The sequence below is a fragment of the Scyliorhinus canicula genome, chromosome 6 (assembly GCF_902713615.1).
Source record: "Scyliorhinus canicula chromosome 6, sScyCan1.1, whole genome shotgun sequence".
In the NCBI taxonomy this organism is placed as follows: Eukaryota; Metazoa; Chordata; class Chondrichthyes; order Carcharhiniformes; family Scyliorhinidae; genus Scyliorhinus; species Scyliorhinus canicula.
Window position 1 is genome coordinate 158,229,719 of NC_052151.1, and position 19,040 is coordinate 158,248,758.

Sequence of the window (19,040 nt, forward strand, 5' to 3'; positions counted from 1 at the left end):
AGAAGGTCATATGCCGGGGATTTGAAGCTGGTAAAAAGATGTGAAAAAAGCCTATCGAGAGGATGAGTGGGAGTGTGTGCATTAGTGGATGTATGTGGAAGTATAACAGATCCCTTAGGCCTGGTAGCCTATCGTGCTGCATTTGTCATCCTTGCCAAGGCGACATTTTTACCTAAGCTTCTGCACAGCGAAGAGTGCTGTTCCCTGCAATCTGGTTCAAGTCACAGTATTTTGCTTATTGTGGTGGGTGTAGTTTAGTTCTTTTTTTTTGTTCCCAATTTTTCTGAAGAGTTTGCTCATATTCACATATTTCTGATATGGATTTGACAAGATTCCTTTCTTTTTTCAGTTGTGATCTGTGCTGTGGTTTAGTAACTGCGTGAGAAAGTAGGAATAACACAGGCAATGCCGGCTGTGATCCATTTCTGATTTGTATCCGGGTAGTGGTTAAAGAAAAAGAATGTAATTAGAAAATGTGCACTCTGTGAATATGCTGCATAATGTCCTTTGAGTTTGTTTATTGAATCTGGTGCTCCAGTCTTCAGTTGTGTTTGTTTGTTTCAATGATAGCAGTATACCCTGTCCTTTCTGATACTATAGTCAGTCATCTGCCTTCCAATCTTGTGGTAAAAGTTGGTCACTGATCTGTTATTTGTTGAACTGATGTAGCTGGTATGAAGTCAGGACACAGCTTAAAAGTGCTTGGAAGTTTGATGTTTACATGTGCATACAAATATTTTAGTGCCATATTTTCAAATAGCTGACTAAACTGATTATAGGCAAAGAAAGCCCAGTACTTTGTAGAACAAACATTTAAATATATCTTGGGCATCTCTCAATTTGCAAGCGAGTGAAAGAGCCAATATTTAGAATTAAAGTCAATAAATTTAAGCAGTAAATAGAAGGTATCGAACTTGACTTGGATGATAGAACTCTCAAAATGCTGCCCTCAACTTATTGTGTTTGAATCTTCACTGAATTAGTTTGAATGCTGCAAAGTTCTAAATAATTCTGAGTCAAGGCTAATATATATTTAAGGGAAACATAATTAAAATACCTTGGTGGTTCTCCAAAGCTACACAAAACAGAATTATTTGGACTTAGTATTTTTCACTTTTAAATCTCATCACATTAATGGAGACAATTATAACTTGCACTTTTTCTTTTATTACATTATTACTTTACAAAGCTTGTATTGCTCTACTCTGGAACTGCTCAGCACGTTCAAGCTGATGTGCACTGCAGAAGCAGAATATTAATTCAATTGCTTGTAAGCTTGGAAATCAGTAGTGACAGCTTCAGGATAAAATATAAAGTATACTGCTATAGTTCACCCTTTTAAGCCTATCGGTACTATTTTTTTCCCTGCAAGGTAACTTTTGACTGCTTCTAATTCCTAGATTAATTTAATTAATGTGATTATTTGGGGATTTATGCTTCACTGCAATTATTCTGTGAACATTGTTATGTAGTTTGTGCATCAGTCCATCTGCAGGCTATTTTAAAGGGTGGCTTCAATTGGAAATTGTGTCTGAATGTCCTGTCAGCACCGGGAGCTGTCCATGGCTGGTGTTCTGAGCCCTGACTGACCCCCTACTGGCTAACAGGCAGACTGAGAATGACTCTTTTGCGTTACCTTAGTTATGCGTCATGCTGATTTGTTAGCTAAGGATGTTTCATTGTGTTGGGGGCTTAATAAAACATTCAGCATGTGCCTTGTTGTTATAGCTGCAGAATATATTTTGACAAGTCCAGCATTATTTCAGAATACTGTTTTATTTTTGAACTCTCAATTGTACACCTGATTAAATTATTTGTGCAACTTTTTCACTCTTAAACTTTTCAAATCAAAGTATTGTATTGGATAAATTATATTGTTAACAGAGATATGAGCACAAAGATGTATGCATAAATTAGTGGAGGTTAGTACTCAGTGAAACATAATGTCATAATTATATTTCAGTAATTTTGAACAGATAAGTTGTGTAACTATTTTAATGTTAAACACCCAATGTCCACCATACTGTTTATTCTCTGCTTTGTAGTGTTATGGTGGTATCATTAGAATTTTTGCAGATAAGGATACCGTGAAGTTTAGGAGCATCATTTGGTTGACAATAGGAAGTGGCAAATATATTTTGTGTAAGGTGCAAAGTAAATTAGTGTTCTAAGGTTTAATCAAATAATTAATAGACATCATCCAATTTAAAAAGTAATGATCTGATGCAGATCACCAGAGATTATCACTGTAATCTGTGGTGTCTCAAAAGCTCCAAACACTAATTTTCTTTTTGCAGTTGCTGCATTTTATTTTTTTTTTAGATTTGATTTATACGCCGGAAATGTGCATGAAATTTTATGACCAGATGTTTGAAAAATGTTGAACTTTTAGTTTTAAATTAGGAGGATAGTTTTTTTTTGGTCACGCATCCAGCTTTTCCCTATATTACATTATATACAGTACTGCACACAATACTAGGCACACACAGCTCTAGAGATTCAAGGACCCGTGGGTAGTGTATCAGTAGCACAAGGTATACAGTCCCAAACCATGGTCTAGTAGGATCGACCATAGAATTGATGCCAGTGTCAGGAAACATTTGTCACGCTTGCTTCCATTGTTCTGATATCCATGTAATTTTGGCCACACATTTTGATCTGGATGGAATACAACTTTCCCTGATGTAAGACTGTAGCTGAGGAAGAGGTAAGTCAGCAATATACTAGTGATTTTAAACTGCTGCAGAAGGATTGTCTCTTAAGGGAGCTCATATTCGATGCATGCTACATAGCTAGCTTTCTGCAGTCTCTTGTCTGTCTGATGCCCTTAAGCTGAGATTGTGTTTGATTCAGCAGCCGTCGCGGAGTATGTGCACTTACTCTTTTCCTTCCTTTTATTGTTGTTTTTCACTATGAATTTCGAGTTTCTGCCTTGGCCTGTTGATATTTACACCAGGACTATTATCACTTTGTCCATGTGGCAGAACCGTGATGATCAGTGGTAATCGTCGGGAGGTTTGAAAAAAAAAGAAAAGCAGGAAACACAGGTGAAATGTGCAATTAGAAAAATGGAAAAACTATTGGGTTGAGGGGGGTGTGGGGAGTGGTGGATATCAAGGTCATTGTTGAAATTTATTGTTATGGAGTGGATTGAACAATTTATTGTAGGATGCACTGCAATATGTAAGGCAGGTGGATTTTCCTTTTGCTTTTGGGATGTTTTCTTGGTAGTCTCAGGCCTAGTTCAGAGTGCAGACTCTGACTGCAGTAGATAGGAAGTCCCTGATCTCTCCGACTCCTTTATGTCTGATGTGCCACTAAACATTCCAGTAAGGTAATTATTATTTATTTATTATCTTTTTTGACAGCATAGTTCAATAGTAGTAAAATGCATATTGAATGTGGATTTGAACGCTTTTGTTACTTGTAAAATGAATGAAAGTTGACAGTTTTAAAATGCTAATGACAGTTTCTTGCATTGTAATTTTCCTAATACAGCCAGACAGTTGGAGAATTTTTAGATCTTGTGAGTTACACTTATGGACATAGATAACATGCTAGGGGTCGGACCATTTCTGGTTTCATGGTGGATAGAGAGGAAAGAAACCAGTGTTTATAAATGCATTAGATTATTTATCATGAACTGATTTTTTGAATAATCAGGGGTGCTACTTTAACTATAACTAGTTGTATAATTCGCCCAGTACATTTTACTGTCAGGAGCAAAATTTTCTTTTGGTCTCGTCAAAAATAAAGAAAACAAGTACAATGGAGAATAAGGCTATCAACCCAGATAGTAAAATGGAGAAATAGGGTTGCGAGGCAGCAGGTTGTGAACCTCACTACAAACTTTTGGTTGTGGTTGGAATGCTGAGTAGCAAAACTGTAAAGATCCACTAGCATAACCAGCGTGCATTAATTTTATCAAACCAGCTGCATCAATTTCAAACTGTCTGCCTTTGGCACCATAGAATTAATTTTAAAGTACTGCAACTGGAGCACTGCCTATAAAACTTGGAAAGCATACTTCAGTATCTCATTGATACTTTAAAATAAAATATACTTTGGAGTCCACATATTACTAAAATATTTCCAATGTCCCGACGAATAGATATGGTTACTGAATCACAGTTTTACTTTCCTTACAGAGTAATCAAATAGCTGTCCTTGTTGTATTCACGTCGAGCTATGTAGAAATACCGCCCGCCAGTTTCTTAACTTATTGCATGTAGAAGAATTCCACCATATGTCAAATTAAATATTCATGAAATTACACATCCTAGTATTTAGTACAGCTTCCTCATTGACTATAAATAGATCAGGAACATGAACCAGACAAAGCAAAAGAAAAAGAAGCAACAAATGCATGCTTAGTTAAAGCATCTTCTTATCATGACCATTGCTTACATATAATGTTACCTAGCAACAGTTTTGAAAACAAAATTGAAGAAATATGTAACAAGGAAAATCTGAGGATTGCAAATAAGAAATGAACAGTACATATGTAACCAGTGTCTGATGGAAAGCGATAATGTGCAGTTTTTGTGTTGTACTTGAACTTGCAAATACAGTGTATAAAAACTGAATTGAATTTTTACATAGCTCAACAATGTGTTGGATTTTCTGCACAGTGAAATGAATCAAATGGCCTTTGCACATTTCGATGGGGACCGCAACTTCTTTTGTTAGTGGTTCTGGCCTTTATATAAACTATAGGAAAAAAAGATGAAACAGCACAATATAATTCATTCAAAATCTATCCTCAATTTTATTCCCATCTGAGCAAGTTCAGTGCAGTGAATATGTTCCATTGTGTTGGAATGATACAGTTTTTAAAAAGTTTTTTAAATAGCCTACTCACTTGTGCCTATGACTGTCATTTATTTTCAGTAACCTTGTCAATGTACCGAGGCATTTAAAAAATAATAATATTAACAGTATTATTGTCTACCTGTCTAGGTACAGGTATCCACTTCTGGGCTTAGAAAGAAGCTGGTCAAGTTACTCCTTTAAATCTTTTTGTTTTTCTTTGCAGAGGAGATGTTGTACTTTGAAATAAATGTATTATTGTAGATTCTCTGGTGATTGAAACTTTTCATGCACATTTCTAGGCTATTAGTGAATGCTGACTTTTCTCTTTATGTGTAGTTTGGTTTCATTTTAGTTGTTTTAAAACATCATTGGAGGAATGTGTGTGTCACTGGCTAGGCCAGCATTTATTGCCTATCCCTAATTACTCTTGAGAAGGTGGTGGTGAGCTGCCTTTTTAAACCACTTCAGTCCATGTGCTGTAGGTACATCCACAGTGCTGGAGTTCCAGGATTGTGACCCAGTGACAGTGAGGGAACACCAATATATTTCCAAGTCAGGATGGGTGAGTGGCTTGGAGTAGAACTTCTAGATGGTGGTGTTCCCATGTGCCTGCTGCCCTTGTCCTAGATAGTAATGATTGTGTGTTTGGAAGGCGCTGTCTAAGGAGCCTTGGTGAGTTTCTGCAGTGCATATTGTAGATGGTACACACTGTCGCCACTGTGCATCAGTGGTGGAGGGAGTGAATGTTTGTAGATGGGGTGCCAATCAAGCAAACTGCTATTTCCTGGATGGAGGCAAAATTCTTGTTAGTTGTCCCATGACATGATGTGGTACAGAATGTTACTTTGGCATCACCTGAATATTTCCATCTCTTTTCAATTGAAATATTTCTGAATAACTAAAATCGTTTTATAGCCAAGTCTTGGGGCATTACATAATGTACTCCTGGTGCATATATTATGTTGCATTTTGGCCTATGGATCTGGTGTTGATTATATTAATGCATTTATATACATGGAGTACAAGATTCCAACTTTTTGTTCTTTTGAGTGCTGAAGAACATAAAATTATGTTATTGTAATAAGTTGTAGACAGATGACAATTTTATTTGCTTTAGTTCCTCACTTTACATTTTTCTAATTCAGTTGAAACAGACTCTTCCAATTTCAACTTCAGCAATTTTCACAAGTTAATCCATACTTTTCTTGGCCCTGTATTCCACCGTGAAAGTTTTCTCTATAGGGTTGTTATCAGTCTTAGAGTGTTTGATTGCAAATGATCAACATTCCTATTGCTGTTTTCAAAATATGAATGACTTCCACAAATGATAAGGGTTAGCAGGAGATGTTCAGACCCAAATTTTTTCCACTTTGATTTTTTTCATTCTTGTGCCAATGTAACATGGAGGATGCCTGCGGGGAAAAAAAGACAACAAATGTAGGAATCCCCAAATTAGTGATTTCTAAACTTAGGATTTATTTTTTAAATTCATAACGCAGTTTTAAAAACTGTGCCCATCTCAATGATTCTCGGTAGCTGAGAAAAGGCTGCATTTATTTCAGTGAGCAGAAGGAGGTATGGGGACCTGAAGTGATGTCTTGAAACATTGGGACCTTAAATTTAACCCACTCTGCCTGGCATGTGGGCTGTTAAAATTGGGGAAATCTACTTCCCCATTCTTATTCTAAAGTCCCCGATTCTGATCTTAATTGAGCGACTGATTCAGTTTGGAACCTGCGGGTGCCTGAGAAAGTATTTAAATAGCAGTTCCATGGCAGAATTTTGATCCATATGCAATTTTAATTGGTTGGATGCCCAACGGTTAATCCACTCAGTAATACCTTATGAGTTTGACCTCAGACTGACTGACATGACCTGTGGGAGAATTTAAAAGGGCACCCACCCCCATTAATATAGACCAGTTGGATTTTCTATGTTTTTGTGATTAATGTATCCAATTAAATATTGTTAAGACTGAAGCTATGGTTTTCAGTCTCTACTCCAAACTCTGTGAGATCCCATCCCTCTCCCTGGTAATGGTTTGAGATGAAGTCAATCTGTTTGCAGCCTTGGTGTTATTGCTGATACTGATGTGAGCTTCTGACCTCATAGCCACATCATCACTTAGGATGCCTATTTCCACCTCTGCAACATCGCCCCTGTCTCAGTTCATCTGCTGCTGAAACCCTCCTTCATGCCTTTATTTCCTTTATACTCAACTATTCTAAGGCACTCCAAGCTAGTTTCCTACATCTTTCCCTCTGTAAACTCAATGTCATCCAAAACTCTGCTGCCTGTATCTTAACTTGCAGTAAACCCTGTTTTCCTGTCACCCTGTGCTCACTGACCTGATTGGCTCCCGGTCAAGCAAAGTCTTCATTTAAAAATTCTTATCCTTGTTTTCATATTCCTCCATTGCCTTGCCCTCCCTACCGCAGCAAACCCCTCCGTCCCAACAAATCCTTGTGATGTCTTCGCACCACTAATTCTCTCCATTTATGGATTCCAAATTGTAATTGCTCCATCATACAGGCTGGTTTAGCACAGTGGGCTAAACAGCTGGCTTGTAATGCAGAACAAGGCAGCAGCGGGGATTCAATTCCTGTACAGGCGCCAGAATGTGCCAACTAAGGGCTTTTCACAGTTACTTCATTGAAGCCTACTTGTGACAATAAGCAAATATTATTATCATCACAGTGGCTATGCTTTCATTTGCTCGGGTCCCAACTCTGGAATTCCCTCTTTACTCACCTCTGCTGCTCTACCTTGTTTTCCTCCTTTAGACACCTCTTAAAACAAGCTTTTCTGAGTTTCTCCTTATGTATCGTGGTGTTGTACTTTGTGTTACAATGTTTCTGTGAAGCGCTTTGGGATGTTTCATTGTGTTAAACGTGATATATATCGTGCTATATAAGGCGAAGCTGTTGTCTATTCCAAGTGCATTTCTGGACTGGGAGATCACTTCTTTTTCATATGTTTGTCTTGCTCCCCCAAACTCAGCAGATTCAGCTTATCATGGCTCCCATTTTCATTTCATTATTCTGGATAGACCAGCAGCAGCAACCAGGAAGAGTAGAATCAGAGCCCGGTAGCACATGGCAGGTGAAAGAGGCTGGTAGTGCATGTCTTACCCAGTCCATAAGGTTCATGGGCATTTAGGGGAACAGTGTCTCGGATGGCTGTGCATTATTAGTCAGGCAGTTGTAGATCTATGCAGCATCCTGCCACTTGCCTTATTGCCTGCTGTATAAGAGGACTATCCTTTGTGGGTAGTTGTGAGGGTTGCCGCTGCCCTAAACTTTCCGCTTCGGCTCTTTTTAGACATATAGAGGGGACATCAACATTATCCCTCAGATCTGCAATGCACAGCAGGTCACTAATGCCCTCTTAACCAGAGCCAATGAGTACATTGTTGATGAACATTGACAGCCAGAATGAATGAGTGGTTGGATTGTAGCTGAGGCCTGCTAGCCTTGTATACAGAACATTATTGACTGCACACTATCAGGACGGGAGTGACTCTTCTTGACAGGGAGGGTTATTAATCCATCAATACCCAACTGGTGTGTGATCACCAACAGATTACCCAAGTCTGTACTGGATTTACAGACAGCTTCAATCAAACTTTCATTCGAAGACAATTATCCATCACCTTACTATAATATTCCCCTGGATAGGTCAGAGGATGGGGACAAGGGACACCCACCCACCTGATCACACCTCTCTGCAACGCCAAACACACCTGAGTAGCGTACGAACAATAAATAGCTATGGGACCACCAGAAAGGTTATTGGCATCTTGAACCTACGGCTCCAGTACCTTAATCACTCTGTGGGTTCCCTGAAAAATGGCCAAGGCAGAGTGGTTATACCACATTACTTTGCTGCATAACATTGTAAGGAAGAGTTAGAGAAAGCAAAGGAATAAGAAGCATCTTTGTTGAAAAATCATTGATGAAGATGAGGGATAACTGAGAAAAGGATCTGGTATAGAATGTATGAAAAGTCTTGGGTGGGATTCTCCGGCCTTCCAGCTGCATATTTCTCAGCAGTGGGAGGTGGCGTGCCATCCGCTGGCAGCAAGGTTCTCTGCTACTGCCGCTGTTAATGGGAATTCCTATTGAAACCACCCCATGCCACTGGGAAACACTGTACCATAGCGACCAGATAATCTCACTGCCAGTGAATGGCTGGAGAATTCTGGTGCCTTTTAAACAATCTTTCTCTCGCTTCTGTCCATTGCAACTTTTCTCATCCCTGTTTTGTCAATATCAATCACCAGCAGATATTCCTGGGGATAGGTCACACTGAGTTGGAGGAGGTGCTGTTTTCTAATAACGGATATTGTTCGGAGAACAAAGAGATTTATGTCTGAATTGGTAAAGATTAGAAATTAGGTATAGTTTTAGGTGTGTTTAATGTTTCTGTGCCTGGAAAGGTAAAGCCAATAGTTAGATTCATGCTGAACAAAGGTGTTTGTATGTTTGAGGGTTGATTTCAATTCCAACTGTGATTCTATTGTGCTTAGCAAGGGTTACAGTTCGAAGAACAAACAGAACTAGCAGGTGTTGCTGAGCAATTGGAGGCCCTTATACGGACAAAAAAGCTATAAGTTTGCGTTTTGCTGAATTTGCTGGCAGTTGGAGACAGGTCATTTGGGAGTGAGCATCCCTCAGCTCTGCCAGGACATGCTGGATAGGACAAGGGAGTTACAAAGATAAGGAACAAGCTACAATCCAGATAATCAGGGAATTAGGACAGAAATAAGTTCTTAAGATGACGAAAGTTAAGAGAATAGAGACCAAGGTATTGATCAGAACAATTCAAGGAAGGGTAAACAAATGCGCAATCTACCATCCGTATTGCACCCGAACGGGAGCGCAGCACAGCCAGTAGATGGCAGGGGAGGCCTTCCGCAGGCTTCCCGACAGCCAATATGCCTCGCCAGTTTTTCCTTGGTCTCGTCAGGTGTCGCAAACAGGATCCCACCCATTGTGAGCAGGACCAGGCCTCGCATGACTAAGTAAGTTTAAAAACCGCTTAGGCATGCTGACTCGGAATCTATCAGGCTCCCAGCATCTACTGGCCTCCCCAGGGATTCCCCAGTCGGTTGCCGTTTAGTACTGGCCCACACAAACATGGACCAGTTCTAATGGAACTAGGTGTCTCCCGGGCCCTTAAAGGGCCCTGGGTGCTCAGGGGCTGGGCAGACTAGCCTCCTGGCTCTCCCGCTTGAATGACAGCACCTTGGCACTGCCAGGATGGCACCGTGGCACTGCCCTCTGCCACTGCTAAGGTGCCCAGGTGGCACAGCAAAGCTGACAGGAGCACTGCCTGGGTGGTGCTGTCAGGGTGGCATTGCCAAGGGCCAGGGCCTGAGGGGGTCCATGCTCATGAAAGGGGGATGGAGGAGGAGTATGAAGGTGGGGGAGATGCAGGCGTGTATGAATAGGCCTCGGGAAGGTTGGAGGAGGTGAAGGGTGGGCGTCCTGGGAAGTGAAGGGTGGGCGTCCTGGAAGGTGAAGGGCCCAAAAAGGGACGAGGGAAAGCCTGAAAAGGGGGGCCCTCAGAGACCCCATAGCGGGGTGTCATCACTTGGGGGAGTGGGGTAATGCCCATTTATGTGGAGGGTGACATGGGGGTGTGTGTGCGATCCGCAAGCCCACTTAGAGATTGGGCACCCTTTCAAAATGGTGGCCCAATCTCTGAGGAGCCGATCAAGACAACAAATTCAGCTCCTCAGTGATGAAAAGAATTATGATGTTGCAATGCCTGCGTTGGACTGGGGTGAGCACAGTAAGAAAACACCTAAAGTCCACAGGTTTGTTTTGAATCACTAGCTGTTGGAGCACTGCTCCTTCCTCAGGTTAATGAAGAGGTGGGTTCCAGAAGCATACATAGACAAAGTCAAAGATGCAGTATTGCAGGGAACCTGCTGACAGAGCCGGGGTGAAACTTCCAACAAAACCCGCCACAATGACACTTAGAAACTTTGCTGTTAGATTGCGCCCAAGTTTATAAGTTAAATAAATAATTGCAGTAACTAGATGTAAAGTGGCACAGCAGACTTCAGAGGTAAATGGAATGTTTGATTCAATTTTAATAAAGTCTATGAATTGAGAGTTAATGTAATTGCGAACTGTTTACAGCAGTCAAGACAAAGAAATCCTGGAGAGGTCAGTGAAAATCCTGAACTGGAGTTACTATTAAATGTGGAGCAGAACTTCTGTTTAAAAGAGTCATTTGTCAAACCTGGACTGGGTTTCGGAATGCAAACCACTAAGGGAAAGCATTATTGTGAGAGAATATTTTGAAGAGTGGTTTTGGGAGAGAAGTTTCAAAACTCTCATGCGACAATCATCTGGGAGGCGGGTGGGGCTTTTGTGGAGAAAATTACAGATATTAACTTGGATTCAGAGCAGAGTGTGTGTATTTGACCACAGGTAATTTGTGTGCTTAAAAGAGACTTTGTGTTAATGTGAGCATAGCTTAAGATGAATCTTAAAATCTCTGTATATCTGTTAAGCTAAGGCTCTAGTAAAGAAATATTGTATAATAATCCAGCTTTTCATGTTTAATAAGTATTTTTTCCTTGTTGTTAAAACTAATCAGTGATCCTGTGATTCTATTTCTCCATGTTTTATTGAAAAAAAAGAAAAGTTACAGTCCTTTGATCCAGGATTCCATTCTGGGATCTTCCTACCTAGTTTTAACATCAACGGGATTGTAACAGTGGGCGAGATCTTCCAGCTGTTCAACCGGTGGGATTTTACGGTCCCGCCAACGGTGGATTGGATTGGATTTGATTTGGGTTTAATTGTCACTTGTACCAAGGTGCAGTGAATAGTATTGTTCTGCATACAGTCCAGACAGATCATTCCATACATGAAAAATATAAGGCATATGATAGATACACAATCTAAATACATAGACATCAGGTAAAGCATATGGAGTGCAGTGCTACTCAGGAGAGAGGATGGGTGGAGAGATCAGTTCAGTCCATAGTAGGGTCATTCAAGAGTCTGGTAACAGTGGGTAGAAGCTGTTTTTGAATCTGTTAGTGTGTGTTCGCAGACTTTTGTATCTCCTGCCTGATGGAAGAAGTTGGAAGAGTGAGTAAGACGAGTGGGAGTGGTCTTTGAGTATTTTGCCCACTTTCCTAAGACGGCTGGAGGTGTAGACAGAGTCAGTGGATGGGAGACAGGTTCACGTGATGGACTGGGCTGTGTTCACAACTCTGTAGTTTCTTACCATCTTCAGCCGAGCAGCTGCCATATCAAGCTGCGATGCAGCCAGCTAGGATGCACCCTCACTGTGGTTTTCCTGGTAACATGCGATGGGAAATCGCATTGTCTATGGTTCTATGGTTCTATGGTGGGACCAGATGATCCCGGCCAACAGCAGGCCACATCCCACTTCCCAGAAAGACACCACGGGGAGGCCAGAGTATCTCAGTGAACATGCACAATGTACTATTAGATTTATTTTCTATTGAGCTGCAGACGGTGGGCAGCACGGTAGCATTGTGGATAGCACAATTGCTTCACAGCTCCAGGGTCCCAGGTTCGATTCCGGCTTGGGTCACTGTCTGTGCGGAGTCTGCACATCCTCCCCGTGTGTACATTGGTTTACTCCGGGTGCTCCGGTTTCCTCCCACAGTCCAAAGATGTGCAGGTTAGGTGGATTGGCCATGATAAATTGCCCTTAGTGTCCAAAATTTCCCTTAGTGTTGGGTGGGGTTACTGGGTTATGGGGATAGGGTGGAGGTGTTGACCTTGGGTGGGGTGCTCTTTCCAACAGTCGGTGCAGACTTGATGGGCCGAATGGTCTCCTTCTGCACTGTAAATTCTATGATAATCTATGACTTTGCAGATTAATTTCCTCACTTGATTTGTTGATCATTTACCAACTCAAGCCTGATTTATTGCTGTTTTACTTTGGGTTAATCAAAGTGTGACTATGGTAGCATGGCAGAATCTCAGTGTAATCTTTCTGTGCTATGATATGCCAGATATAATTCTTCATTCTCCTTCACATTGCTGAAATCAAGATCCATTCCATTGTTTAACTTATACCTTCCAGGGTGTCAAAATGTAGGAATTCCTTAGCCCTCACCTGAAACAAGACAGGCGACGTGCAGCCATTTGGGCATATTGCAGATAATTGAACTCTGCAAAGTCACCTTCTCAAGACTTTTGGTAGCCATAAATTCTTGACAATCATAGTTGGGACTTCGTTTTGACACTGCCCAATGTTATGTGCAAGGACCTACGAAGATTATACAATTTCACTTCATCAATAGGCAGTGTACATAATGGAAACTTATTAACTACTTTTGAAAAAAATCATGTACTTTCGTTCCCCCAGCAGCTTATTAAGATTACTTAGTGAGTAGGCAACTATATAGACTGAGGAAGTCCTAAATTTAATCCTTGCCCTGTGCAGAGTTACTGTTCTCAGACAAGGTGACAGTTGGGGCTATGCAATTGATCCTTTGCTTAAGGAGGAAAAATTGACCAAGATTGGGACTGCTGATTGTTATCCGATAATCTGTGAGGAGATTGGATTGTGGTGTGATCTGCCTAGTAGTTGAAAAGCCCTCTGATTTTCTTTTGCTGTCAATGCTCATACTGACCATTTGGGTAAGGCACCAGACAGTGGTCAGCACCCATAGAACTGTACTCCAAAATGGTAACACCTGCAGGCGCAAGGGAAGCAAAATAACCCATTGTTGATCTTTAACGATGTATTACAGTATCATAAAAAGATAAAAACTACCTATCGAAAGTGACTGTGTGATGACATTCCTGCTGGTACTCATTGCAATGATTCAGATTCAAAGTCGCCGTTAAGAGGCGGACTGCCTGTAAAGTCAACACGTTGTCAATTCCAAAGGTGGCTATTATCGACAGTCTTTAATGTATTTGAAGAGCACTGTCATGGTGCTCAGGGAGTTTTCAGGCAGGCTTAATTTTTGGAATAGTCAGGATTATCCTCCTTTAAAGACCAATTTTCTCAGCCAAAACATCTATCAGGAATTCTTGCACTGCACAAGAGACACTGACTGGGGATTTCTCAGAACTTCACCCATTCCGCCAATGTTATTCTTCCAGAAGTACAGTGCAACCCTGTTTATAGGTAAACAGAGTTCCTGGGTGATTTTTCCAGTCAAGTAGCATTTTGCCAGTGTGAAGAATTTCCTCACTATTGTTTATTACAGCAAGAGTTATTGTTGCTCAACTTCTTCAATCTGTCCTCTACCTTTCTTTATTTAAGCATTGCTTTATACTGGGCTACACTTTCATATTTGCAGTCAGATGTCCATTAATTCACCCAAATAACTATTATTTAAAACTGACCCTTGGCAGTAAGTGTGGCGAGACTGTTTGGTTTGGGGAGGAATTATGTTGTTGTTTCACAAAATTTGTCATTCCCATTCAATGAGAAAGAATCAGTTTGCAGCTCACTTAAGGGGTCACTATCACACATCTTCTGGTGCCTACTTTAGAATTTGCTGGGAATAGATTGCCTGTCTGCGCTGTTCATGTGTTGAATGGCAGGAGAGAGAATGAAAGGTTTCTTGATGAGAAACAAAGGAAAGAACATGGCAAATATAACTGTTTCTAAAAACAAAACTGTCAATTTGTGGCGAGGGTAGTTCAGTAATTAGAGTACTTATATTTCAAATTAGTAATAATTTACCTCTCTCTTATTTATGCAAAAAGATACGAATGAAAGAATTCCTACTTTCATCCTTTCATCAAACCAGCTGAAAATCTGAAGCATTGACCATATTTTGGAATCTACTGTGCATCATTTGTCATCTGTAGCTCAGAAATAATGACCTAGATTTCAGTTTGGAGGTGGGTTCCATGTGGGAATGCTAATGTGAGATTGGAAAACCCGGAAGAGTGGGTTTCCCAAATGTCCTGCAGAACTTAAATGCACAGTTACTTTATATATTTTTCCCAGGCATTCCCACCCACAGGCAACCTGTTAGGCTGGAGGTCTTTCAGATTTGAAGCTTGCTTCATAATGCTGTAGCCTGTGAGAATAGGTACATGTTTTGCGGGAGTGAGAGAGGTTGTGGGGCTGCGGTGAGGCCCAATGCTCGTCTATGGATCCTTATCAAGGAGGGTCATACATTGGCCTTGGAGGATCACGATCATGGATTGTGCTCCCCTTTGTGGGGTGGGTAGGAGGTTCCGATGGTGATCCAGAAATGCCAATGGGTTTGATCCCAGAGGAAGCACTTCTGCTGTCCTGGACCCATAAGCAGGGATTAAAGGCACTCAATGTATAGATTTAACGTTTCTAACCTCCTTTGAACTGCTAATTTTTCTGAGTCTTGTGGTTAAAATAAAATGACTATTGAAAATGAAAGCATGCAACCTCATTATATTATTGAAAGGACAAACCTGTTTCCCAAGGCAGTGGGGGTTTGATGCGGGTTAAGTTCTTGTTCCAGATTTTTTTGCGCTTTAACCTCTGACAAGTCACCAGCCATATATTTTGGGAGTTAAGGTTCAGCCCAATGTCTCAGAAAGTAAATACTACATATTTTCAATACTGTAATGCATCTCTCCAATTTTTCTTATTATTTTCTTTCTATGGACATTAGTGTGAAACACTACCCTGTACTCAGGTAATCCTTGTATCACATTCTCACTACATATGTGACAATGTGGAGATGTCGGGTGAGCACAGTAAGAAGTCTTACAACACCAGGTTAAAGTCCAACAGGTTTGTTTTGAATCACTAGCTTTTGGAGCACAGCTCCGACCTCAGGTTCAACTGAGGTCGTGGGGGGGATTCATATTCTCATCTTCTATTGACATGAAAAATAATAATCTGTTACTTCAGCTACCAGTTCGAACTTAAATTGTCATCAAGATGATAAATTATTCCTTAGTCCAATACCACAGTCAGCTGGAGATTACATCTGAAATATAAAGAAGCCAAGCAAACTGGCAACAAGTGTTTTTTTCATAGAATTTACAGTGCAGAAGGAGGCCTTTCGGCCCATCGAGTCTGCACCGGTTCTTGGAAAAAGCACCCTATCTAAGGTCAACACCTCCACCCTGTCCCCATAACCCAATAACTCCACCCAACACTAAGGGCAATTTTTCATGGCCAATCCACCTAACCTGCACATCTTTGGACTGTGGGAGGAAACCGGAGCACTTGGAGGAAACCCGCGCACACCTGGGGAGGATGTGCAGACTCCGCACAGACAGTGACCCAAGCCGGATTCGAACCTGGGACCCTGAGCTGTGAAGCAATTGTGCTATCCACAATGCTACTGTGCTGCCCTAAATCTCCCCCTGTCTCCACTTTTAGAAAGGTCAGTAGCTCAATGAGTGCCAACTGCAGTAAATCTGATGACTGAAGTACTTAAAATGTTAAAAAGCTTCAATAAGGTAGGTATTGAGAAACAATTTCCTGTGGTGGGGAATAAAGAGTAAGCGAACATAATAAAATGATAAAGCTAAGCCATTCAGCAAGAACTCTTTCACACAAAGGCTAATTGAAATTTGGAATTCTCTCCCCCAAAAGGCCATGCATTACCAACTTTTGGATTGGAGCTTTCAAGACGGAGATAGATTTTTGTTAGGTAAGAGTATCGAGGGCAATGCGGCAAAGGCAGAAAAATGGGGTTAAGGAGCATATCCGCCATTGTTTAATTGAATGGCAGAGTGTGCTCAAGGGGCTGGCTGAATGGCATACTCCTGTGCCTATGTTCCTAGCTAGTATAGTTATCTTGGTCTGAGGATTAGAGGGCCCATAGTGGTAGTAATAGAACAATAGAGACTTTTCAGTTAAGGCTTGATAGCTAAAGTAGAGTATCGTTGCATTAACATTCAGAGCATGAGTAGACAATGAGAGTACCATGAATAAGTTCCTGAACCATCAATGTTAGAGTGAGGCTCTGTGTTGTATTCCAAGAGGTTGAATTTCCACAGGGACTCTCCAAACCAACTGCTATAACTTCAGCGCAAGGTATGTGGATACTGTGGAGAAATAATGTCAGTTTAACTTGTTTCTATGGGGCTTCTGTGGATTCGCTGCGGAGGTAAGAGTGGATGGGAGGGAAGCATGCCGCAGAAATTGACCTTTTGTTCTCTCTTAGTGTTTAGATGCACTGTCCTGCAGAAGGCCCAATCCACAGATGTATAGTAGAACTCGCAAACAGAATGCTTGATCACTCAATCAATAGTCCAGGAACAGTATGACCTGCAAGATCACCTCCACATGTTATCCTGACTTGGAACTATATCTTCACTAGATTAAAATACTGGAACCCCCCTCAGCAAACACCACTGTGGGTATACTTAGACCACATTGACTACAGCAGTTCACCACCACCTTCTCTGGGCAATTAGGGATGTGCAATAAAAATGCTAGCCGAGCTGGCGATGCGCACGTTCCATGAAATAATTTTTAACAAGTTGCTTTAGCAAGAGCTAAACATTAGACATTTTCATATCTTTAGCAGAACTGACACTCAAAATGTTAAAGGCTGAATCCCTGATCTTGACTGTCTTTTGACCTCCGAAGCCTCCTTGACTTCACGATTGAGTTCAGGTTTTTACTACGCTACAGAATATTTAGTAACAAAGAAGGAAACATTGGCAACAGCTGATTCCATCTCACTGCATGCCTCTCCTGCCTCATATGGAGAAGTATTCAGTGATAAGTCTGTGACCCAGACTACCACACTCTTCTGGCTCAAAGGTAGTCTGCGCAGGAGGGAGATAGAAGCAGACAGAAAATGGGGGAGAAGTAAAGTAGTATTGACGAAAACTGACCAGGCAGTTGATACAGCTATCTGTTCACTTTTCCTTTGCAGTTTTAGAACTGGCTCTGGTTGTAGAATTCATCATTACATCAAGCAATTTACCTGTACTCTTTGGAACCTTAAGTGCTTATTTAAACTTCATTTAATATAATTTTATTAAGTTTTAAAATGTTGTAGTCTCTGGTGTAACAATCCTAGATTCCTGAAATTGTCCTCAGGATTCCAATCCCTCTTTAGGGAAGTACACAGGACAAATGATGACAAGGTTATTTTAGATCACGGACCGGACTCTCCGGTCCCCCAGCCACATGTTTCCCGGTGGTCCTCTGTTCGCTGGTGGCAGGATTCCCTCTTCCCGTCGCTTGTCAATGCGATTTCCCATTGAAACCATCCCACGCTGCTGGGAAACCTGCGTGCAGGTGGAGGGGAGCTGTCAGCAGGAAAACAAATCCTGACCACCGGAGAATTCTCCTGTGGGAGAGACTGGATTCAGAAGGCATAATCTCATAGCAAGGGGTCACCCATTTAAAATAGGGATGAGGAGGGATTTCTTCTCTCAGAGGGTGGTAAATCCATAGAATTCTTTACCACAGAGATCTGTAGTGACTGGGTCATTACATATGTTCAAGGCCGTGTTAGATACAGTTGTAAACAGTAAGGGAATCAACGGTTATGGAGATAAGGCGGGATGTTGAGGCTCAGGTTTATTTTATCAGATCAGCTATGACCTCATTGAATGGCAGAGCAGATTCAGTAGCCTATCCCTGCTAATATTTCTTATTGTCTTATGGTCACACGGACAAAATTCCAATAGAACTGAGTGGTCTGTTTGCAGTCCGCTATGCTATGAAAAAACCCAGGAAATTAAACTGAAAGCTATAGCCAAATAAAGACTTTTCAGGCCCCGCTTCATTGAACAGCCTGTGATAAATGTAAAAATAAACTTGAATATTTTGAAATTTCCAGACACACGTCTCAATTTTATACGACAGTATAAAGGGTCCCAAGTTCGATTCCCGACTTGGGTCATTGTCTGTGTGGAGTCTGCACGTTCTCCCCGTGTCTGTGTGGGTTTCCTCTGGGTGCTCCGGTTTCCTTCCACAAGTCCCGAAAGTTGTGCTGCGAGGTAATTTGACCATTCTGAATTCTCCCTCCGTGTACCCGAACAGGCACCGGAATGTGCTGACTCGGGGCTTTTCACAGTAACTTCATTGCAGTGTTAATGCAAGCCTACTTGTGACAATTAAGATTATTTTTATTATTAAATACATTTCCAAATGGAAATCCTCACTGGGCAACAGTGCAGGTCAGAGATGGGGCTATAATTCCAAGGTTCACATCAGGGGTGCGATTCTCTAACCCCCCACCGGGTCAGAGAACCGGCGGGGGCGGCATGAATCCCGCCCCCTGCCGGCAGCCGAATTCTCCG

General features: G+C 41.3%; 1 protein-coding gene across 15 annotated transcripts in view; it reads left to right on the forward strand.

The window, feature by feature from the left end:
* Nucleotides 1–19,040, forward strand: part of LOC119967604 (myelin transcription factor 1-like protein) — a 569,116-nt gene that overhangs the window by 812 nt on the left and 549,264 nt on the right. For 10 of the 15 annotated variants that reach the window (XM_038800349.1, XM_038800344.1, XM_038800352.1 and 7 more), the window contains exon 2: nt 3–243. The exons of 2 other annotated variants lie outside the window; for them this stretch is intronic. The gene's annotated coding sequence lies outside the window, so the exon portion shown is untranslated. Of the gene's footprint in view, nt 1–2; nt 244–2,479; nt 2,708–2,869; nt 3,048–3,240; nt 3,335–19,040 lie in introns of those variants that run through there. 3 more of the 15 variants (XM_038800346.1, XM_038800348.1, XM_038800347.1) reach the window with 3 other exon arrangements.